Genomic DNA, 25,140 nt, shown 5'->3' on the forward strand with positions numbered 1-25,140 from the left:
GTTACCGATTAAAAGTAGGATCCAGTTCAAGGCACTCACCTTTTGCTTTCAAGAATTTCCACTCAAGGGGGCCCCTTTACCAGAGACACTGTTTCAAACTATTCTCCCATGCACGATCTCTTCGATCCAACCACCTCAAGCTGTTTCAAATTCCTCCTATTACTAGATCCAGAAAAGGTGTTCGGTCCTTTTCCTATCTGACAGCTAAACTGTGGAATGCCCTACCCCTGAAAAATTGTCCTTCTGAAATGGTTTTTAGAAATAGGCGTAAAACTTTTTTTTTTCTTTTCTCCAACGCTGCAATGACCCTTTCCTAAGTTGGTTTCTGTATTTGAACAATGTGGAACTTCCTCTCGCTAGGGCAGGGACACCTTTTGAGAGTAGCTGTGTGCTTTACAAATGTATTGTGAGAGTGGTAAGCCACCATCAGAATATTAATGTACTTCTGCAAGGCACACAATGTCCTTAGATAGGCCTCAAATTTGCAAGCACTCAACTAAACAAAGCAGAGGGGGGGAAAATTAACTGATTCTTCATGAAGAGAAAGGCTCTTCCTCAGCAGTAAAATCAGATGTAGTGACGGGCTCGGTCGCAGGTCAGAGGACCAGAACCAGTTGTTGGACAGGGGGGGGTAGGGGTACTGTGCAGAGCCTGCCCTTTTGCAGCTTGTCAAGGGCCATGGATTACAAGATACAGGAGTTGGAATATGCCTCAGCTGATCGGGAAGGAATTATCCCTATATCATGGGAGTCTACCCATACAGGAAACAAAGTGGGAGCCCATCACATTCCCCAAATTGTGAGTTACGTCCCTCCCTGAAAGTGGAGCAAAGCTTCCTCTGGGTGAGATTCAGATTCATGAGCTCAGAAAGTGAGTATGTTAATTGTGTCCATATCCACCAGGAGAGGTGCCAATGGCTTGATGTACTTGGAAAGGCCCCAAACCTACTTGGATTTTAATACAGCTCAAAGAAACACTTCCATCCATGCTTGTTGCTATGAAACTTTAAAGCTTGGTTACCAGTGGAGTCCAACAAACTTGTTTTCTTCAAGTAAGGGAGGAAAGAATCTCAGAAACAAACATTGCATCCAACTCAATTGTCATGAATGTTTTAGGATCCACAGTAGCACAGATGCTGAATTTGATGCTTTTATGCTATGAGGACATTAGGGCCTTGAAGGGAACTTAAACAAGGTGGACTGTAACCCACTACCGAAAGGATCATTTCACTTGATCGGGCACCTTTTTCTAGCAAATCCATCAGGACCACATACTTGGCAGTGGAACACTGAATTCAGTCCCCTCTGTAAACATATGGAGCCCCGCTCACACCCCAAGACAAGTCTCTTACACAGATGAGATCCAATCTAGTAGAGGAAAGCTCATTTTAGACAGTACACAGAGCTGTAAGGCAGAAAACTGATAAGACATTGCACTTTACTTACTAACCTAGATCCTCAACAAAGTAACAATAAGCTGAAGAGACTGTAGAAGCACTGACCATCCAATTATCCTGGTGTTAGCAGGAGTGCCTGGAAGCTATGGAAATGCCACAAGCACTATCATAATATTGCAAAACAGACTGCGTGCAAGCACCCAGACTAAAAAGGATTCGAACTGGAAAGGACTGCCCTCTGTCACACATCAGAGAAACCTTCCGAGGGCTCAAATAAGAATATGAAACTAGGCATCCATCAGATGAAGAGCACAAAGACAGTCCCCTGAATGAGCCCATGGTCTGTGCCGGGGATATCTTGAAAAATCTTTCAGAGTGCTACAGGTGTAAGAAAGTGCCACTTTTTGACATGGTCACCCCCACATTTTGCTCACTGGTACTGATGTTGTGGATTGGTAGTGCACTGGGTCCCTGCTAACCAGGCCCCAGTGCTCTTTCCCTAAAAACAAGACAAATGTGCAATTGTAACCCAATTGGCAAGGACTTTAGCACCCATGTAAGTCTCTAGCAAATGGTTACCCTGGTACCCAGGGAAGGGCAGTAAAGATGGTCTCTAAGGGCTGCAGCATGTATTATGCCACCCTCAGGGACCTACACACAAACTGCATGCAGAAGGACATTCCGAATGCATGACATGGTGCAAGCCATTCTGAAAACACAACTGTGTGTACACTACATGTACTATATGTAAGCCATCCCTACAGCAGGCCTTGGAGCCCTAAGGCAGGGTTCATTATATAATATGTGAGGGCACATCTGCATGAACAGATGTGTCCCTGCAATGCCTTGTTCCACTGCACGGCTTTGCAAGTGACCAGGAAGCCATCTTAAGGACATGTACTGGGCACTGGTCATTTGGAGTTATCCAGCTACATGATGGCTTTACTGAAAGTAATGGTGTTTGGTATCAAAGACCTTGTTTTAATAAATCTATACTGATGCCAGATTACTACATGCAACCAGAGGGCACCTTAGATGTGCCCCGCTGAAATCCTACAAGTCACATAGCATGCTGGCTGACTGGTATCTTTCAGCCTGCCACCACAGACGAGTTTCTGACCCCCCACCCTCCCCCAAAAGGGAGAGCCCACCCTCTCAGAGGTCAGAAACAATGCCTGCTTCGGCGGGAGGAGTTCACACCTCCTCCAGCAGGGTGACTAGCAAATTAGCATTTCAAAGCCTCTACCGCCTTAGAAATGCAACCTCAGCTTCCCCCAGACCTGGGGAATGCCACCCCCTGCCCTGAGGCCCATTTGGCACCAGAGCAGGTGGGAAATTAGACAGAAGGCGTGTCACATTTACGGGCTAGGCACACCCCCCTAAGGTGGGTCACCTGAAGTGGACAGTCGAAGAAGGGTTTCACCATTTTAGTTTTGGTGAAACTAGGAACTCTGGGTCAGGATTATGACCGCCCCTTGCAGGAAGTGGTCATATAGGGAGTGCAGACACCCCAGGGGTAGGAAGCCCTTTTGCTACTCTACTGCACTCCTCTAAACGCCCCCAATTCTGTAATTAGCCCCCCCCCCCACCACCAGAAAGACAGAGGTCTATCTGGGAACAGAAGAAAGACAAAAAAAGATCCATCAGCGCAAGAACGGAGGACCTACACCAAAGTTGGCACCAAACCCTGCCTGGCTGCTGGTACCTCGACAATTGCAAAGACCCAACTCATCCAAAAGCTGTGCATCCTCCTCAACACTGGGAGGACTGTCCAGCACTTCACCAACCATCTAGCATCTCCCTTGGGGTGGAGGAGCCATCCCCCTGAATCTGCAGGCACCAACCGCACTTGTCCGGTATGCTGGCTATGGGGCCCATTGAGGGAGCATCACGCCAGGAAGAGGTTTCCGTGGATCCAAGAGATCAGCCCCGTCTCTCCACCAAGTTGAGACACTAGACCCTCCAGGAGCCTCCCTGCACCAATACTCTGGGTACTGGAGCACTTGCAGCAACCAAGCCTTGTTAGTGTCCAGCCCAGACACCACCGCCGCCAAAGCTGACCTGCATGAAGAGGGACTTCAGGACCGATGAGGCTTAAACTAAGTGGCCCTGCTGTCTTGTTTTCCTCCCCTCAAAGACCAAGAACCTTGGGAGCCTCCAACACAAGTGACCAGCCAGCCAGCCAAACACCTCTGCACACTAGCCACACAGCCCAGGTTCACGTCAACCAACTTCTCCCGCTTGCTCTAAAGACCCTCACAAGCCGAGCCCCCCTTTGGGTTCAGCCAGATTTGTCCCCAAGTCCCCACTTGCAGCATGTGCTTGCAGGTGTCCATTGACTTCAACAGTGTAGCACTAAAGGCTACCTACTCGTCCAGCACCTCTGCACCCAGACACGCCAGGGCAGGCAAACTAAAACTGCTGGTGGCAGTTTTTTGGACCTTGGCCCCCCTAGCACCTTAAGTTCCAAAGGGCACCACTGAACTGCGACTAAAAGTATTTTGTTTGCAGTATAGGTCTTCCTCCCACAGAATAACATTATTGCGTTCAAGGCTCTTACCTCCAAAACCTTTGAGTGTTTGACTGTTTGCTTGCTAAATCCATAACTCCGAAAGTACTTACCTGATTCTGATGTTCTTGGTATCGAAAACAAATATAAAAATCTGTGTTATTTTTATGAATTGGTTTCTGATTTCGCCCCGAGTGTGTGTACCATTTATTGACTCTGTGTGTGCAACAAGTGCTTAATACTCCTCTCCGATACGCCTAAGCTGCTTGATCACACTACAACAAATGGAGCACATGGTAGGAGTTCTTGTAGCAAAGTTCCCCTTTTTGTATGGTCACCCCGCCACACACCTTTTACTCCAAACGCTGATGATTATGACTCTGATAATGCACTGGATTCTGCTACCCAGACCCCTGTGCTCTCTCCTAAAACTGTTATGTTCGACTTGGTAATCCCAAATTGGCAAAGATTTTACCTCCTTATAAGGCGCGAAAGTGTTTTTTTTTTATTTTATTTTTTTTATTTGAAGTACTTTAGCGACAAAAGAAAATTAATCAACAATACATAAGATCAGATACAACAAAAACAGGTTCAGCCTAGAATACAGTCAAGCAATGAAGTTTAACATCGTCTACCGAGGAAATCAATCGGAATCAAAATAAGGTCCCCAGATTTTATCAAATTTTCTTGTACCTCCCACCCGCATAGCATAAATTTGTTCACTTTTCCTAACTCTCCTCATTTTCTGTATCCACTCTACTTTAGTTGGGATCTGTTCTGACCGCCAGTTCTGCAATAACAAAGATCTTGCCATTGCTATAAACAGTAATTTAACAAAATGGGTAGGGATTTTAAGATCCGGGTCAAAACCATAAAGCATCAATTTTTCATTAAAAGGAACCGTAATTTTATAATAGGCCTGAAAAAAAACAAAAATCTCTTCCCAAAATATCCTAATTTTCGTACAATGGACCATTACATGAGACCAGTTGGCGGAAGTATGCTGTATACATCTGAAGCAGTTCGATGAATAATTTGAATACATTTTGGAAATAGCCGCAGGAGTACGATATAATAACCATTTCCCAAAGAATAACATTCTGCCCCAATTAGCTCCTCGAAGTGTACTAAAATTAAACTGATAAATGGTCCTCCAAGTATTCGTAGATAATACATGATTTTACTTTTCCTGCCATTTTTTAATTGCTTTTTGACATAAATCCATTTCCTTACTAGCCGCTAAGCAACGCTTCCACTCCCCAGGTCTCCTTACACATTCATTTAAAAAGAGGTCTTTAACCAGTTGGGTTGGTTGATTAAGCTGTTCAATATCAAGTTGTTCCAAGAATTTGAAGATAGTATTGTAAGACCACACCAACAAAAAATTCCTCTGAATAAGACATGCCATCTCTGTTGGAGTTATCCATACTCCATTTTTTTTTAAATCGACTATTTTAATAAATCCTACTCTGGCCCAATTATCTACTGTCTCAGATCCAATTTTAATGCCTATCAGTGGAAAGATACTAGACAGCAGGGTTGTTACATTAATTAATGGGAGAGAATATCTTTTAAACCTAGCAGTACGTTTTTTAAGAAACCATATCAGGATCTTGTAGCGGACTAATTTGGGAGATTTAAAAATCTGCGGGGGGTTGGTATCTCATTTTCTAAATAAATTAGGTCAAAACATTTTTTTTTATAAATAAGGTTTGCCCTTGAGTTTGATTCCTAAACCTCGACAAATATTGTATAAAGTATGCGTTATAATAATCTCTAATATTTGGTAAAGAGAGTCCTCCTTGATCTAGATCCGCATAGAGAGTATTGATTGCTATACGAGGTGGCTTTTTTACCCAGACGAAGGCAGAAAACAGAGATTCTACCCTAGAAAAATAGGTTCCTGGCAGGAAACAAGGAATAGTGGAAAACAAAAAATTAAATAAAGGAAGAACGGACATTTAAAAGGGCGACCCGACCCAGGATCGAAAGTGGCAAAGAATTCCAACGTGTAAACATTGACCGGATCTTTAGAAGAAGGGGATCGAAGTTGAGCGTGTATAAATCCTTAACTGTGTGTGAGAAAAAGACCCCGAGATATCTTTTCGTTTAGTGTTTAAACAGCACCTTAAATCGGGATGTATTTCTAGCTCTCTATTCCCACACTTCAGAATCTCAGTCTTTTTTTTGTTAATCCGATAGCCCCCAAGGCTTCGAATTCCTCAAAAATCCTCATTTGCGAATTAAGTTCTTGTTTAATTAATAACATAATATCATCCGCATAGAGTTTGATCTTCGCCATTGAAGGAACTGGGGAAAGAATACTAGTACAATTTCTTATTGCGGCAGCAAGGGGCTCAATAAAAAACGCAAACAAAACTGGGGATAAAGGGCAGCCCTGTCGTGTGCCGCGCTTGACTAAAACTGTACCGACCATTGCCTTATTTATGATAATATTTGCTTTGGCCGTAGAATAAAGATTTCGAATTAAATTTACTATTTTATCAGAAATCCCAAAGTGCTCTAAAATAATAAAAAGTGTCTCCCATACCACCAAATCAAAAGCTTTTTCTGCATCCAATAACAAAATCAATGCTGGGATCCCTCGTGTCTCAAAATAATCTAAAGCTTCAATTAAATAATGAGTGTTCGTAAACAAATGTCTCCCTGGAATAAAGCCGTTCTGATCCGAATGGATCAACTCTGTTGATATTTGATTCAAACGTATTGATATTCATTTTGTAACGATTTTATAATCTATATTTAGTAAGGTAATAGGTCGGTAAGAGTTCGGATCTTTAGCTTCTTTCCCCTTCTTCAAAAAACTCACCACAGTTCCTTCCCGAAAAGAGTCCAGGATCGGGCCTCCTTCCAGCATCGAGTTCAATAATTGCAAAAAAGGTTAGAGAAAGTACAAAAAAAGTTTTAAAAAATTCAGCTGACAATCCGTCTGGGCCACAAGCCTTACCATTTGGGAGATTTTTAACTACCAGATCTATTTCTTCCAGGGAAAATGGGCACATCAATGTTAATTGGTCAGTTTGGGAGAGGCGAGGCAATGCACAGTTTTCTAAGAAATCTGATAACTTTTGCTAATCAATATTATGTTGCTGACTGTAGATATTATTGTAATGGGAAAGCATTATCTTTCCTATCCCGACCGAATCTGTTATGTCCATTTGGGTTACTGGGCATTTTAATCCTCTAATCAGATTGGCGGCAGCTTGTTCTTTCACCTGCCAAGCCAGAAATTTCCCAGTAAAATTACTCTCTTCGTAAATTTATTGAGATGGTCTATAGAAAATCTCCTCACTTTGGGCATAGTAATAAGAGCTAAGTGCCCTTTTAGCTTCATCTAATTGATGTGAAATCGTGCTGGAGGGGTTCAGCTGTCTTAATTCGTTTAAAACTTGTATTCTTTGTTCCAGAGCATCTTTTTTACATTTGGCTACTTTTAATGCTGCTGCATCTTTACCTATAATTATTCCACGAACAAAGGCCTTCATGGTGTCCCAGATAATATTGGTCGTAGCCGTTTCAACATTACGGTAAACAAAATCACTAATCTCTGATTTCAAAGAAGTTACCCATGTTTCGTCGTTCAAGTATATTTTATTGACTACCCAACGCTTAGGAGTCTTTGGGTTTTGTATTAAAGCGAACCTAATGACTAACATTGCATGGTCAGAAAACCCATTATGAATGGGCCTCTGATCCAACATATTAAGCTGTCTAGATACAAGAAAAAAATCAATCCGAGATGAAGACTTAAATCTCCCTGACCAACATGTGTATTCTTTTCTTAACGGGTGCTGTGTACGCCATGGGTCACACAGGTCTAAAAAATTGTTATAATTAAGAATAACTTTCAGTGATTTAGGTTTGAATTGCCTCCTTGATTGCGTGGTTGAATCTAATTTTAAATTCATAAGCAGATTAAAATCTCCTCCGATGATCATATCTCCTACTACCAATAATAAAAATTGAAACAAATCATCATACGCTGAAGAACTAGCATCAACAGGAGCGTAAAAGCTAGCAAACGTGATGGTTCTTAATCTATTTTTTATTTTACAAGTAACCCGGCACCAACGCCCTGAGCCATCCCCATCTATGTGTACAATCTCAGCATGAATATTCTTATTTAGAAATATCGCAACCCCTCGCTGGGCTTCAGAAAACGAAGAAAAACCACGATATGAGGCCCATGTTTTGAACATCAAAAATTGATCTAATTTTAAAGATGAAACATGAGTCTCCTGCAGCAATATTGCCGAAGGATTTTCAGACTTAATCCACGATTCTATGGCCCGTAATTTCTTTTTGTTATTTAAACCATTAACATTGAAAGAGATAACTTCCAAACACTCACCACTTAGAATAGAATTACATATTTTTCCGTAAATATCCGCAAATATCTCTTGTTTATCTTTTATAGGCAAAGAGCCGTCTATCTGAAGCAAAATATTTACTAGGCATATCGCTAAAGACTTCTTTTTTTTTACTTTTTACACCCTGCTCCCCCACCCTGTGCACCCCTATCCCCCCCTGCCCTGTGCATCCCCACCCCCCCATCACCCCTACCACCCAACCCCCAACCACATAACCCCCACCCCTCCACCTGCGGCCCTGCCTCCTTCCCCCACACTGGCCACAGATCTAACCCCTAAACCTTGGGTGTCCTGGTATTACACCCTTTGGGTCCTGGACTTCTCCTCCCCCTCAATATACATTTTTTACTATTTTGTCCCCGGTCATCACTTTTCACCCTTATGTCCCATTGTGATTTCCTTCAATAAATCTTGTGCTTCATCCAGGTCTGACATCGTATATTGCTTGCCCTGTGCCAAAACTTTAAGTTTAGATTGTTGAGCGATCATGGCCTGGGCACCGTTAGCTTTAAATAAGTGAAGCATTTTCACAAACTCTTTCCTCCTACGTGCACCAGTTGCCGACATGTCGGAGAAAATCCGGCATTTAGTTGTCTCATTGACGTCAAATTGTCTTAATTGATATGACTTAGACAAAATAGCTTCCTTTATCCGACTGTCTGAAAAATTTAGCAGAATTGTGCGAGGTAGAGTAGAGTGGGGGAAAGGCTGGGACACGATGTGCTCGGATTATTGTTAGATCCCCCTCATATTCTGGTATTACTTTCTGTTTTAAAAAGGAGGTCGCCCAGTGTACTGTATCGGACCCCACTACCCCCTCCGGAACTCCTACAATACGAAGGTTTGATCTTCTAGTGTAATTTTCCAAATCGAGTTTTATTTCCAAAGCTCGTCTGCTTCTATCGAATATTTTGACATCTTTTTTAACTACCACCATTTGATCTTCCAAGGTGGAGATTCGCATTTCGGCTTCTTGAAGACGACGTGGAAAGCTTGAAACTAAGTCCTCTATCTTCTCCAGTTTTTGATGTATTAAGGCTAATTCAGCTTTTTGAAATCTTTTTATTTCCCGAACTTCATCCAAAATTAAATTCAGCACATCTTTAACTGATATCTGAATTTCACCTGTTGATTTCGTATTCATGTCTAAGATAGGGCTGAAGGGATCGACTGACCTTATGGAGGGAGTGTCCATATTTGATGATAGTGAAGACGGCTTCGTTGGTATTGATTGAGCAGTGTTATGATCCTTAACGGACGAAGCACCAATTCGATTAGAGTTTTGTGAGGCTATTTCAGATATCAGTGTTAGTTCATCTTGGTTTTGTGCAGTCAGCCGGGATGAAAGCTCATCTTGAAAAAGAAATCGAGGAGGTACTAAAATAGAGCTAGGTGCAGACTCCAACTCAGGCTCATGCTCAGGCTCTGGCTCAAGCACGGGCTTGGATACTATATCTGAGGACTGGACATCTGCTGAAGGAGTCACTTTTTGAGGGCTCTCTACGCAAGATAAACTATTTGACAGGAGCATGGTGGATTTCTTCTCAAACAGGGGGAACTGCTTACCACCCTTCGAGCCATCAGCCCATTTGGTCTCGGTTTTAACCTCATTACCAAAGTCGTACGGGGGGGGGGGGGGGAGGAAGACAGTGATACAGGTGAGTGAGCTGGTTGAACAGCCGCCAAACTGGTACTGAGCTTCTTTGTTCCACCCTGTGCCGAGCTCTCAACTGTACTGAATTGCTCTACTGGTGTCGTCGAGGGTCCTTCTAACTCGTCTGAGCTCTCGAGGGACTCCTTATCCATTACCTTGCTCGTTTTCTTAATCTCCATAGGCAGCTGGCAGCGAGTTTTTGCTTTTGAATTAATACGGCGTTTAATAATTTACCCATGACTTAGACAAGGTTCACCAAATAGTTCTGCCGTCTATTAAGTCCCTTTTTTTTCCCCCCACCTAGTCTCCTTCACTTCCTTCACCTTTTTCCCCCCCCCCAGCAGGAACCAGATCACCGACTGTCTTTTCAGTCACCTGCTCTGCGCTCTTCTGGTATAGAAAGGCTTGAATTTAGTCTGTCCCAGGTGATTTCCTATTTCCCCCTCGAGTAGCAGCTCCTATGCCAACAGCAGAGCCAATACAGAAGGGGCCAGCTTGAAGATCACATTAGCAGTATCGGCAGAGTTCAGAATCTCCAGCACACCGTATCTGCTGGAAAATGCCGGCGGCCGCGAGCCTCCATAACCGCCGAGAGCCAAGGAAGAAAGAAGGGGAGGAGCCAACGCCAGGTGACCGCGCGGAGGTGTGGACTCCGCTGCTCAGCCCATCGGAGCCCCCATACTCCTCCGCTGAGCCAGAAGGTGCGAAAGTGTGTCAGGACAAGTAGGTTTATTCCTAATAAACTGGAAAAATCAGTTGAATATCGGAATCTGGTATATATTTGGCAAAGTAAAAGATCAAGATCACAAGTGGTTCTTAATGTGACAGAATCGTGAGAGCCAAAACAACTGTGAGGCACAGCCAACACGTGTTTCGCCCCCTCTTGGCTTGCAATCCTGGGACTGTTTCAAGACTGATGGGTAAATGCAACTAAAACCACAGAAAAATATGTACAAAATCAAATAAATCCATTAATGAAAAGTCATATCAAAGTAAAGACACAATGCTGAGTTCGGTTATCCGTTTTCCAAAAATGTGTAAATCATAAAAGACAAACAGTTTTGAAATTCAAAACAGGTAAGAATCGAAAGGGAAGAAGAAAAAGATGTCGAAATTCAAAGGATTTTTCCAGTTTATTACGAATAAACCTACTTGTCATGACACACTTTCGCATCTACTTAACTAATGGGTAAGGGGGTTCCCCATTCCCAAGGGCAAGTGCCAATATACTTATCCTTATTTAACGCAGGTCGGGCAATCCATCAGGATCCTTTACCCCTCGCATTGGGAAACCCCCTTATAACACCCCAGTATATGGTACCAAGGGTACCTACAGCATTAGTGGTAAAAGGGCCCCTAGAGATGCAGCACGGTTTTACGTCTTCCTAGTTGATACAAGCAAACTAATGACAGAAGGCCTGCCATTGCAGACTTCAGGAGCAATGCAAACTGCTCGAACCAGACTGTACCCTCACCATGTGTGGCACAGTCACCTACACTGCCTTTAATACATGTGAGGCACCACTAAGGTAGGCCTCCTCAGCCCAGGAGGCAGGGTGCAGTATATTAAAGGTGAAGGCATATTAGTGCAAGCCCATATGTCCTTATAGTGGCGTACCCCATTGAAACTACAATACTTAATAGAGGGCCATAGGATAACACAGGCTGCCAACCAGGCACTCTTGAGATTGGCAGCTACATTATGGTACCACTAAAATATGTCATGTTTGGTATCAAACATGTCTTCTCATCCCTGACACAATTCTCGTGCCCTGGATGAAGTGGCATACACCCAGGTGACACCTTAGAAGTTGCCCACCTGGTTGTCCCAGTTTATTTTTTTAAAAAATCTTTTTATTGAGTTTGAACAGTAACAAATCACGTGTTTAATCAAAAAATAATTGGCATATTTCATCCTACATAACCATCTTCCATTTAATACATGCAGCGCAATCAGGGTATAACTTGCCTTTTCCGTTTTGTGCATTGCAATTCCAGTTCTGTTGTTGGGGACACACACAAATCGCCTTGATATGCATTCCATTTGCCCCACTTTTTGTCCTTTTTTGGGGCACCCTCTTACTTTGAACACCTCTTTTTCCGCAATCATACACTTGTGGTTGTCCCAGTTTTACTGCGCTCTGGCCGACTAGCCCATGCTTTTCCGCGCCTTCTGCCGCCAAGACAGGATTCTAATCTGCAGCCATGCAGTGTAACCTCTCCTAAGAGTCAGTGACAAACGCTTGGGCAGAAAGGAGGTCACAACTCCCCCTCCTCCCTGTTATAAGGAAAACTTATTTGGTACTCAAAGAAGCACGCAGCGCAAAAACAGACATTCAGAATCCCAGGTTAGCAGATGATGATGATACATTAAACAATTGGTCCTGGATATCATAAACCATGAACACCCGGTCCAGGAACACATGACAGGGTAGGAAATTAGTGAACAAAGGCTGTCAATTAAAGCTCTGTTCATGGAACATCAATGGACTAGGGTCCAAAGCTCTGGATAAAGAACTCCTGCTCTATCTCCAAGATTTCGACCTCCTCCTATTGCAAGAAACCTGGCAGGTTGAGCCGCTGCAGCTTCAAGGATATGAGTCTTATCATCTTCCGGCCTGCAGGCAAGCCAAATTCGGACATCCAAAGGGAGGTCTCTCAATTTATACTTGCATCAAGAGTATGAATACAGCTAAGGAACTACTCAACACGGCAACAACATCCAACGGCATACAAGCAATTAAGTTGGACCTAACAGGTCTCGCCGATAAATCGGCATTTAATACTTGTTAATATTTATCTCCATGCGGGGGATAAAATGGCTGGTGCCAAATTGTTGGTTTCGAAGCTGTCAGGATTACTTGAAGAAGAGGCCTACCCTAGTCTTATAGCCTTGGGAGACTTTAACATGCTTCCAACAGGGCCTTACGAAAGAGACAAAATAGTGGAAGAGCAATTCCGGGCTTGGGGATCCCACATCAGGAAGCAAGTAAGTGGGGCAAGCAAACCAGCTCAGCAAAGGAGCTCCTCAAGGATTTGGAAAACTTGAGCTTGGTCGTGCTGAATGGGCGTTTCCCGGGAGATTGCCAACCAGCAGCTACATTCCACAGCGTATTATCAAATACAACAATTGACCACACTCTACGTCATTCTCCCTATTTAACAAAATAGTAGACTTCAGGATAGGCAGTTCAGACTATAGTGATCATCTACCACAAGAGCTTATTCTGGATGCTTATGGGACTGCATCTACCGAGCAACTGGCCTGCTTAGGCTCGGTGTTCACGGTCAACTTAAGAAGAATTAAATGTAAAGTACTTCATTTGGAGAACTTCTTGAGCGAGGCAAAAAACTTGTGGGAGGAAAATAAGGAGGAGAATAAAGATATGCTTAAAAGTTGGGCTAAATTCACGGAAAACCTTGGCACACTCCATTCAAAATAAGAAGGGAGGGGCGCAACCAGAGCAGTTATGGACCAACAAAGTATGGGCACTTCAACAAACATAATGGCTCTATCACTTTTAATGGATGCTACTAAAAACATTAATAAACCGCTATATGTTTGCTTCATAGACTATTCGGCTGCCTTTGATAGCATAGATAGGAATAAACTCTGGTTAAAACTCTCCAAAATGAAAATTAACACCATACTTTTGAACCAGCTGATTTTACTTCATAGCAATAGATGGATACAAATCAAGCTAGGCGCCGGAGAAAGCATATCACGGAGAATCCCGACAACTAAGGGGCTGAAGCAGGGGTGCGTGCTGGCGCCGATTCTGTTTAACCCGTTTACGGCAGACCTCTCGCCAGAATTCGATAAATGCAACCATCAAGCCCCCAACCTTGGAGGTCTTGTAGTGTGGCTTAACCACGCCCTATGTACAACGCTAAGTTAGCATAACCTCGATGGCTGTTAGAAAGCCAGCTTGCTGCTTCTGCTGCTTTTGCACGCGACACTGTTACATGTTATTCATTCGAGAACTGCTGACTCGACTTTGCTTCACATGAGAACCGTCTGTTGTTTAACATCCTTAACAGTGAGCTGTGACCTTGGTCTGTACACCGTGTAAAGAACGAGTCTGGGTCACTAGACGGGCCAGGTTGTTGTGTTCAGGTTGATCGTACCACTTCTTAGCCATAACATACATACAGCTGCCAATACCTGAAAGACGAGCCCTTTAATATTACAGAGCAGCATGTTTTCTGTTACATTCTAAACGAAGAGCTGTTGCAGGAGAGAGCCTAGCTGATCCTGTGATGTGATTCCACTCAGCTGATCTATAAGGTATGGGGTCCCCCATGCAAGCCTAAGAGACCTTCTATTAGTCTAATAATACCTTATTAGTTGCTAGAGAAAAGAGGGTGGTTGCTTTCCACTGTCATTATTATGATGATTGCTCCTTTCATTTTCTATGGTATTGTAACAATGCTGATCCTAACCATTTGTCTGCTTGTGTTAGCCAAAGTACTGCATCTTAGGACGCGAGGTTTATAAAATAAACTCTTTAAACTTTACCGTGTCTTTGTTATTCTGTTGTGGACTGATATATAGCTACCAACGGGTATTTCGGATTCCCACCACTCCTGAGAGTATCTAAGTCGCTTGTTCTGGGTTGTCTATACATTGGGACCGCCGAGCTAAATCTCGGATAACGAATGTGACACTAAGCTAGTCAGATAGGGGTTCTTAGTTCTGAGGGGAGTTTCTGGTACACCACAATTCTCTGAGGTCCTGGTTTCCTGCGCATAGTTCTGTGCATAAGCAGAATCCCTGCAACATGGCGCACCTAACGTTTGGTCTTTTGATCTGAAACGCCTTATTAGTGCTTTTATTAGTCCACAACGCCCTCACTCTAGTTTCCGGACAACGGGAGTGACGGCTTAACCTACCTAGGTTTCGACTAAAGGTTCTTTCAAGCTTGATAATTAAAAAGGTTTTCTTTTTCTGAACCCCAGTGCTACAGTATAGCTTTTCGTTGTTCTTGAAAGTGTCCCGATGGCAGTCAATGTTGCCGCGCATAGTAGGGTTCCCCTGACCGCACATTTGAGGGTCTATGGGGTCCCGGATGATGGCTTGGCTGTTATTTTAGTGGTAGGCGCTGATGCAGCGTTCCCGTATGAGTTGTTTTACTCTTGGGTGACGTTTGAGCAAGTGGATGCAAACGACAATTTGTTCCACGAATATACTCACACCGCGGTGCCTGCAGCCTATGCCCCTTATCGGACACTTGAGATACCCCTCACTGCCTGGCAGCATACTATTTGGTTTAATGGCGCCCTTCCCCATGCGGTAGTGCAGGCGAGAATGGGCCCGTTGTCAATTGCAGGGGCCACATGGCCGGTGCTGGCCGGTTACACACCCCATCCCCGCTACATGACGGTGGCGGAGTTACGAGTGCTACACACTGCCCTGATTACGGTCCATAGGGCGTTAGTGCAGTACGTGTCTCGCAATGTACAGGTGGGGGCACCTGCGGTTGCGGGCCACACGACTGACCATCATGCGACGGTCATCAGTCCTGTTATGGTTAATTCGGTTGTCGGCAAGCGCCCCCAAAACAGGGATGAATTCCCTTACTGGCTTGCTGAAAAATGTGATCAATTTGAAGCCGTGTTTCCAAATACTTCTCCTGTGGATAAACACAGGATCCTCACTATAACTTTGCCGAAGGACCTGGTCCCGGATATTGTCGACTGTGACAATTGGGGCAAGGTCTTTGCTGCGACCTATGTGAAGTGCTACGGCACTCCGTCTATGTCTGTACTGCCCTCGGTCATCAAGAAGGTCCAAGACAATCATGGTGCCGAGGCAGCAATTGAGTTGGGATTGAGGCTTGTCGATGGCTTCGATGTAGTTTGTTCCATGGTTATGGGCAACCTCAAAGGAGATGCCATGCAATTCCAGGTGTGCAATATGCTGGCACTTGTGGATCCAGGCGACAGGCCAAAGGAATTCGCTAAAATTATAGCGAAAGCCTACAGAATGGTGGGTCGTAGCGCCTTGGGTGTGTTACGTCTACCAAAGACGAGAAGCCCAACTTTCCAAAACAAAGTTGGCGAGCTAAAAAACAGGGGAAGCAGCAAGAGAAACGGAGGTCTCGTTCTGCATCGCCGGTGCAGACACAAAGTGAACGCACTTATGATTTGCGCGATCGTTCTAATATTAAGTCACCTGATAGATTTCAGGTTCCTGAACAACGCTCTCCTCGTTCTTCACAGGAAACATCGGCTTATCAATCCGGTGGCGGAGATCGTGGGAAGGGAAGGGATGCTCAAGGTCATGAGCAGCCCCGTCAGACTGACGGTAAAGGCAAACAGGACGAGTCTGCGCGTCAAAGACCCCCGTTTCAAAAGAAGAAAGTTGCTGCTCTGACTGCGAGGTATGCCTCAGATGGTACGGACACAGCTTCTGAACCAGACATGGGCGCTTACGCTGCTAGACAGCGCGGCGGAAGTTACAGTAGTGCGACAAGCGCTGCGTCCGTTTCTGGCGGCGACAGCAACTGATACATTTGTAAGTGTTGAAACTGCTGATACTCGTGTAGCTCCCCCTGAACGAATGTTTAAAATTGACCTTTTAATTGAGGGTGACATACAACGTAAAATTAAAGTGGTGTTTTGGGATAATCTAACCTCCACCTACGATATCCTTTTGGCGGAGGCGGATTGGCCCCCGGCTTTCGTGTTAGAGGCTCCTAGAGGGGAGGTGGTAATCCTCCCGTCCTTTGGGCACACAGTGCCACTGGAACATTCTAATAGGTTAGCCGGGGAGTGGGCGCAGGTGCTCGCGCCTGCGTTGTACCGTACTCAGGTAGGCTGGGACAAGTTTTCTCCCAACCATACGATTCCGTTGCGGTCGGAACCCCAGCCACAACCCCAATACCCCATGCGTCACGAAGCTCGGTCTCACGTCGCGTCTATCCTTGAGCAATTGGAATATCAGGGAGTAATTGAAACATGTGTGTCACCCATGAATAATCCTTTATTCACTGTGACGAAGCCTGACGGATCGTACCGCCTAGTTTTGGATTACCGGCACTTAAATTCACACTGCCGGACATGTGCGGTACAGAATACACACAGTTCGGCTCTCGTCGATAAGTCTTGTGAGAAAACGTTTTATAACTACTCGACATCTCCAATGGCTTTTATAGCCACAACCTGTCTCCTCATAGCTATGAGTGGACGGCGTTTACCTCTGGTGGCAAACAAAAGAGGTTCAAAAGGCTCCCGATGGGCTATAAAAACAGCCCCGGGGTCTTTGCTGCTCGTGTGGTCTCACTTTTGGAGATGATTGACCCGGAAGCATATTCGTATGTAGATGATATCTACCTGACGGACGACGAGTTGCTTCCACACCTTGCTCGGGTGGATAACATAATAACTATGTTTGCTGACTTTGGTTACAAGTTCAACTTTGCCAAGTCCCACATTGCCGAGTTCACAGTGTTGTTCTTGGGGTACGAACTCAATCATGAGGGTCGAGGCTTGGCTCCGCAGTTCCTTGAGAAATGCGCACGCCTCAGTACTCCTACGACACTGAAGAAATTACAATCTTTGCTGAATTTCGGTCGTACCTACATTCCTGATTATGCCCAGCGTATCAAGTCGCTTTATGCCTTGGTACAACCTACTTTTACCAAATCTTGCTGGCTGCCTGAGCATTCGGCTGCATTGCAATCTTTGCAGTCTGATCTTCTTGCTTCAAAGTTTTTACAAACTCGTGATAACCACACTAATCTAGTCATTAGAATTGTACCGGGTGCAGTGGGTTTCACCTACTTGACGTTCAATGAGAGCGACACCGTCCCCATTGCATACAAATCTCATCTGTACACTTCGGCTGAGCTGCGCTTCTCCGCTGTCGAGAAAGTACTGACAGCAGTTCAGATGGCGATCCTGAAAGAGCGAGCGCTATCACAGGGGAAGCACATGCTGCTGGTAACACCGTACCCGGCCCTTGAGGTGATCACTAAAGCCAGTGTACCTAATTCTAAGGCTTTGCATCCAAGGTGGATACAATGGGCAACCTCCTTGACTTCGCCTGACGTCACATATATCTTGGACGCGGCAGGAGTTCTTGGAGTAGGAATTTGTTCATCCGGCTCCTCTGACTTTGCGCCCACTCGAGGAGTACCATTGTGTCATATACACTGATGGGTCTGCGCAACCCGCAACTGGATCAAAGCACGCCTATTCAGCGGCCTGCGCAATTGTAGTAGGTACTTTCATGAACGGTGAGTTCCAGTCTGATGTCGTGCATACGCAGTCATTGGGTGATTGTACCGCGCAGTTGGCAGAACTGAAAGCTCTGGTGCTTGCACTTGAGTTTGCTGATCCTCGGGTCACCACTATTGTAGTGAGTGACTCGTTCTATTGTGTTCAATCATACAACGAGAATTTACACTTTTGGAGTCAAAATTACTTTCGTGATTCGAAAGGTAGCACAGTGAAGCACAAAACGCTTTGGGTTCGAGTGGCAGAACTTAAAGAAGTTCTGCCCCTCGTGAATGTAATTCACACTCTTGGTCACCAACGTGTTGGTGTCCATGCGGTCGGTAACCGTTTGGCTGACGAGGCAGCAAAAACCGCAGTGGCGACATATTTAGTAGCAGCAGTTACAAGATCCAAAACTAGGATTGATGATGACATCTTGGCAGCTCTTGCTGCGTCCGAGACAGGGACGGGCTTTCCGAAAGGATTCCTTTCCCGCTACCATTATCGTTTAAGTCCTGATAACGTCCCGTTAGTGAGGATTAACGACGTTGGTGACAGATTGATTCCCAACGCGGACTGCAGACCATCTCTGATTACAGCTGCCCACGAAGGTGTTGCGTCTGCGCACGCCGGCGTTTCGGCGACTGTATCTCTTTTGCAGCAACGTTACTGGTGGTACGGTTTGTACAAACAAAAGCGAGCTTCTGTTCTTTTATGTGACATATGCCAGCAGATTAAAGCTTCTACTGTCGCGCGTCCACCACAAAAGCAGCTGTTTATATCTAATCAACAACTTGCGTGTGTATTTAGATCACTGCGGTCCTTTTTCCTCTGATACTGCGTACAAGTACATCTTGGTTGCAGTGGATTCGTGCACACGTTTTCTGTGGGTGTGGCCGCAAAGGAGTACTGATGCTCGGACGGTCATCAAGGATTTGCGTGTCTTTATTGGGAGTTTTGCATGTGGTGCCTTCATTCTGACCAGGGCCCTGCGTTTGCCTCTAGGGCTTACAAAGAAGCCATTAGAAGTTTGGGGGTCCAAGTCAAATTTTCGTCTCTATACCGGCCTGAGGGCAACAGTGTTGTGGGTGGAGCGAATGAACCGTGACCTAAAGCAATCTTTGACAGCAAGGGTTTTAGGTACAGGCCGAAGCTGGCTGACCCACTTGTATGACGTGCAACGTGCACTTAATCTCCCTAGCAGGTCTCTGGGTGGGCGGACCCCATACATGATGCTCTTTGGAGTAAGAATGTTTGTTCCAGACCTCGAGGGTCTAGACATGGCGGCGGCTGCCACCTTTTGACCTAGATGATCACTGTGCTGTATTGCAGAATCTACAAGAAGCAAAAGACACTCTGGCGAAGGAACACTTACCCTCTACATGCGAAGCTGAGCTCCAGATTTCGGTAGTCGGCTGGCTACCTCGAGTTGGTGATCTGGTCCGTGAGAAGGTGGAGAACAAGAAAGAGTTTGGCCCCTCTTATCGTGCGCCAGTCCCGGTGCTTGGAGTCCAGGGTACACGTACAGTCATTTTACCACCACTTCCTGGTCGCAAGGAAAACAGGTACTTCTCGATTGACAATGTCAAGCTACAGCGAGTGGCCGATACTTCATAGTATGACACCTTCAGTTTCTTGCCCTTCCATTCTGCGAAATTCTGTTGTGATGCCGCCCTCTACCATCATGCCTGAGGTTGCCGTTGAGATGCATGCTGTTGCTTCCCCTCCTATACCGCCTATTGATGGTGGTTTGCCTGATGATCCTGAGTATGCTTATCCTGCAAGTGTCCCGTTGCCTCTTTTACATTCAACAGCGATTGACCAGTCCCGTTCTTCCTTTGACACTGAATCAATGACTTCCACTGCCCCTTCCAAAATTGCTATATTTTTTGCCTGGTTCAAGAGACATTTTTAGTGGCACCATGGACTTACATCTGGCTGGTGCTAATATGTATTTTTTTGTTCATGACAATTGGCTTTGTGGTAGTGTTTTTTAAAATTATAAATGGACACTACCTGACTGAACGATCTACAATTGGATCAATTGCTGGAACTTTGGCCCCCCATTCCTCATCACACATTATGAAAAGGGACCAGACTTTTGTGAACATTACTGCCTGGCCTGTGCGTGATGGGATCGCTTGGGATGCTGTGAAATTTCAAATTCATGGACCTACCGAAGTGATTAATGTGCCTAATGTATTTCGTGTTTCTATGGGTGATGTAGTTAAACAGAATATCCGATCTGATGATTGGGATGTACAAGCAATAGAAGCACTATTTTCTGATCTAAAATATTATGCTGCATTTGATGCTGAAGATTTATATTTAAATTCTGCTAATTACGGTGAACAATTTTGTTATCAACATTATGGCACACATTTCCTACACAGAGCAAATACTTTTCGTAATTTTGTTAATTACACACAATGGGAACATTGTCCAGCCCCTCATCATGGCAGTTCTACAACGTTAGTGAACAAGTTCACATACTTTTCGGATTTTAGTGTGTCAAAACCGGCCTCCTTTTACTTTAAGATGGCGCCTGAAACCGCCTCGAAGGTAAGGTTGACACATACCAAATTATTATATTCCAAGTCCTTTATGGACGAATTGGCTGTCGGAGGCTATGAGCTATGGAAAGCTACTATCGATCTTAAATTGGTTTGGGGTACTAAACCATGGCAGGTTCGGGGAACAGAAGCTTTGCATCGTGCCTGTCTTATCCCTAACCATATTTTATTTTTGAATTCATCTATTTTTCAGACGACTTGTTTTGGCTTGTCTACGTCTAAAAGAATGAATTCCCCCACAATCCCGGATCTGGGTGCTTACCCAGGCTGGGGTAATTACACAGCTCTTTCCCTTACTAAGTTGCAGTCCCTTATTTCCAACACCACCTTTAATGTTTCGGCATTTAATCCGGAGGGTTGGTTGGTTTGGCAAACTGGTTCATATTCTTGTCAACGTCGATTCTTAGCCTTGGCACCTGGGTACACTCAAGTCAGGGTAGATCCTCGTTTTGAATCATCACACACTGTGACTACCTACTCTGTGGGTAAGTTATGCCAGTCGTGGCTGCAACATTCCACATTAGCGTCTGTTAAACTTCATTTGTCACGTTTAAACGACAAAATTGATTTGAATGATTTTATTAAAGGTCCTGCAATAGGCAGGTCCAAAAGATGGGTATATGCTATTTACAACGAAGTTTGGAAACTGTCACAAATTGAGGCTGCATCCAGATTACGTGCTATTGACCAGGCCAATATGGAAAAAGTGTTGGCTGTGATTGATAATAGTATAAATACCTTGTCTTCTAGAATTTATACTTTAGATAACATTGTTTCATCTGTCGTAGACATTGTGCAGGATGATTTGTCTGTGTTGTACCATGGCCAGAATCAGTTGCGTTCTGTTATGCAGTCTGCATGGACTTTGCAAACGTTAAAGGCAGGGAAGGTCCCATGGGATTACATGAATGTTTCCTCTTTGTTCCTCCCTTTCAATTTAACTGCGAAACAACAGTTTATGTCTATGAAGGATGCGACTTATTCATTACTGCACATTGAGAAATTAGAACCATTGCCTTTCTCTATTGCGGAGTTAAATTCAGCCGTGTGGCTTATCCACGGGGTGATCACTTTACCTTTTTCGCTTTTTAAATTTAGTTCGTGCATGAAACATTATGCTCTTGGCAGATATGAACAACTTGGTAGTGCGTTCCTGCACGAGGTTTGGTCGCTCCCGTTTACATATAGATGCATGCGGGAGGGCACAGAGGTTTATCTGAAAGGTGAGGAATGCACTTCTGCTCCTGATCATTCTGTGGTGTGTAGACACATACAATTACATGGTGCTTGCAATGTACACGCTCCTAATTTGGCTTGTGTCCTGAAAGGTGTACCGGTGCCAGTTATAACCCCTTCATTTACACTGCTTGCTAACTGTAGTTATTTGCTTTTAAATAATGAAAATTGCTGTGGGATGCTAAAGGGCATTCCATACATAGTCACTGTTTCACAGCGTGTAGTTTGCTGTAATAATGTCCTTTTCCCACCCCCGCATGGCCGGCTCGATGTTTCTATCTGGCCTTCGATTCTAACCTTGAGCGCAGAGTTCAACCAGATGAGCAGAATAAGTGCTCTTTTGTCTCAAAGGGAGGTCGCTTTAACTTCGTCCCGTGAAACCTTTCTTCTTCACGTGGCAAACACCCGCACGGAGGTGCAGGCGCTTTTGAATACTGACCTCCCCTTCCATTTTGGAACATTGATACAGACTATCTTTAATGCCTCGTCTACGACCGGCATAGTTCATTTTTTTAAAATAGTGGGCTCCGGCCTCGTGACCTCCTTTCAGACTATTTTTGGTGTGATTCCCGCATTTTTTCATTCTATTTTTTCCCCAGCGTCTTCGGAGGTCTTCCTTTGCTTCTTGCCCTTATTGCTGGAATACTTTTGCTGGTTTGCGTCCTACGCAATGGCTGCGCAACTTGCGTACAGAGACAACATGCCCCGGCTGTTTCATCTGCGTAACCGGATGCTTGAATACTGTGGCACGTTGCCTCTGGCGACTTTAAGTGTCGCGTATGGATTATCCTTCCGGTTTCCCTTCTTTACTTGTGTGCAACCCGTCTTTCACTGCCTGGATTGTCCATTCCAGTGGGCTCTGGATTTGTGCCTTTCAACCACGGGGTCACCTGTACCGGATTTTGGGCAACTGATGGGCCCCTTAACGGCTCATGAGTATGAATGTTCTGGTGTTGGGTTTATGGCCTTGGGTGCGGCACATGGAGTCCTTGGAAATTGGGCCATTGAAGAGGCTGCGATTGACTTTCTGGGACGCAGTTATATCGAGGAACCTTCCTGTTGTCCCCGAGTGGTGCTAGAGGCTCCTATTGTGAGTGAACACGTGTGTTCCTTTCCCTTGTTAAACTGGATGGCAGATACTTTTGCGGAACGCTCCAATGATTTCCTCTTAGAGGCTGTTGCAACTTATTGTGCCTATACTTTTATGGATTGACTTTTTATCCTGGTCTACCCATGAGGTATCGGTCAATGTCGTTTTTTCCCCATTTTTTCATGGTTTTGTCCACCTGACGACATCTTTTTCTGTTTTTGAATTTTTTTCTTTTTCGAACTTTACACTTACCTTATATGGACTTATGGTTCATACCCTTGGTTCCGTTCTTTCTAACTTGAACTCTGCGTTCTTGATAAGTGCGCCCCTAGTGGTTAGTAGTCCGATCAAAGGGGGGTGTAGTGTGGGTTAACCACGCCCTATGTACAACGCTAAGTTAGCATAACCTCGATGGCTGTTAGAAAGCCAGCTTGCTGCTTCTGCTGCTTTTGCACGCGACACTGTTGTTACATGTTATTCATTCGAGAACTGCTGACTCTACTTTGCTTCACACGAGAACCGTCTGTTGTTTAACATCCTTAACAGTGAGCTGTGACCTTGGTCTGTACACCGTGTAAAGCACGAGTCTGGGTCACTAGACGGGGCAGGTTGTTGTGTTCAGGTTGATCGTACCACTTCTTAGCCATAACATACATACAGCTGCCAATACCTGAAAGACGAGCCCTTTAATATTACAGAGCAGCATGTTTTCTGTTACATTCGAAACGAAGAGCTGTTGCAGGAGAGAGCCTAGCTGATCCTGTGATGTGATTCCACTCAGCTGATCTATAAGGTATGGGGTCCCCCATGCAAGCCTAAGAGACCTTCTATTAGTCTAATAATACCTTATTAGTTGCTAGAGAAAGGAGGGTGGTTGCTTTCCACTGTCATTATTATTATGATTGCTCCTTTCATTTTCTATGAAATTGTAACAATGCTGATGGTGCTGATCCTAACCATTTGTCTGCTTGTGTTAGCCAAAGTACTGCATCTTAGGACGCGAGCTTTATAAAATAAACTCTTTAAACTTTACCGTGTCTTTGTTATTCTGTTGTGGACTGATATATAGCTACCAACGGGTATTTCGGATTCCCACCACTCCTGAGAGTATCTAAGTCGCTTGTTCTGGGTTGTCTATACATTGGGACCGCCGAGCTAAATCTCGGATAACGAATGTGACACTAAGCTAGTCGGATAGGGGTTCTGAGGGGAGTTTCTGGTACACCACAATTCTCTGAGGTCCTTGCTTCCTGCGCATAGTTCTGTGCATAAGCAGAATCCCTGCAACAGTCTATCCCTCTCGAATTTGCTTTATGCAGATGATCTGGTTCTGATTAGCCATACTGCAATTGGCTTACAACACCTGATCGATACCATAAGTAGTTTTTCAAACAAGAATGGACTACGCATAAATCTGGGCAAAACTGAAGTGATGGTTATTAACCAGAAAAATAAATCACACTGTTTTCAATGGGAGTTAGAAGGTCTGAAACTCGATATCATAGGAGAATTTAAATATCTGGGTGTAATTTTAGACAATAAAGGAACGTTCCTTCCGCAAAAAGCAACTATAAAAAGGTAAAGGAACTTTAATAGCAGTCGCATTTAAAAACATTAAACATAATAAAAGCGGCCCGAGCTTCACCCCCTACTACAGGTAATTCGAGCAAAACTCCTCCCAACTGTCACCTATGGAAGTGAGTGCCTCGGAGGGAGAGTTGCCGACATCCTTGGACAGGACGGTAACAAAGGATATGAGAATATTTTTTTTATCTCCCACGGTACACATCACCAGCCCAAATAAGACTAGAGTTTGGCCTACCGAAACAGCTAGCAAGTAAGGGGGCATATTTAAAATGCTGGCACAAAATAATGAGAGCAGAGCCAGGGTCATTAAACGAATATTTATGGAATGAACTTAACCGGAAAAAAGAAAGTGCAGCTATGACTTATCTAAAAGACTTAATCAACAGCCTGGCCTTAAAAGTCCCCTGGTGCACAATCGGGGTCCATAAAAGCTTCAAGGAGCTTGTTAACAAAACAGTAAATATCTTGTCCAGAGTCGAGGATA

The 25,140-nt window shown here is 44.5% G+C and overlaps 1 protein-coding gene across 2 annotated transcripts in view; it reads right to left on the reverse strand.

The window, feature by feature from the left end:
- Positions 1-25,140, reverse strand: part of GBA1 (glucosylceramidase beta 1) — an 85,344-nt gene that overhangs the window by 5,567 nt on the left and 54,637 nt on the right. The gene's annotated exons all lie outside the window — the stretch shown is intronic.

Source organism: Triturus cristatus, chromosome 12 (assembly GCF_964204655.1).
Source record: "Triturus cristatus chromosome 12, aTriCri1.1, whole genome shotgun sequence".
Lineage (NCBI taxonomy): Eukaryota > Metazoa > Chordata > Amphibia > Caudata > Salamandridae > Triturus > Triturus cristatus.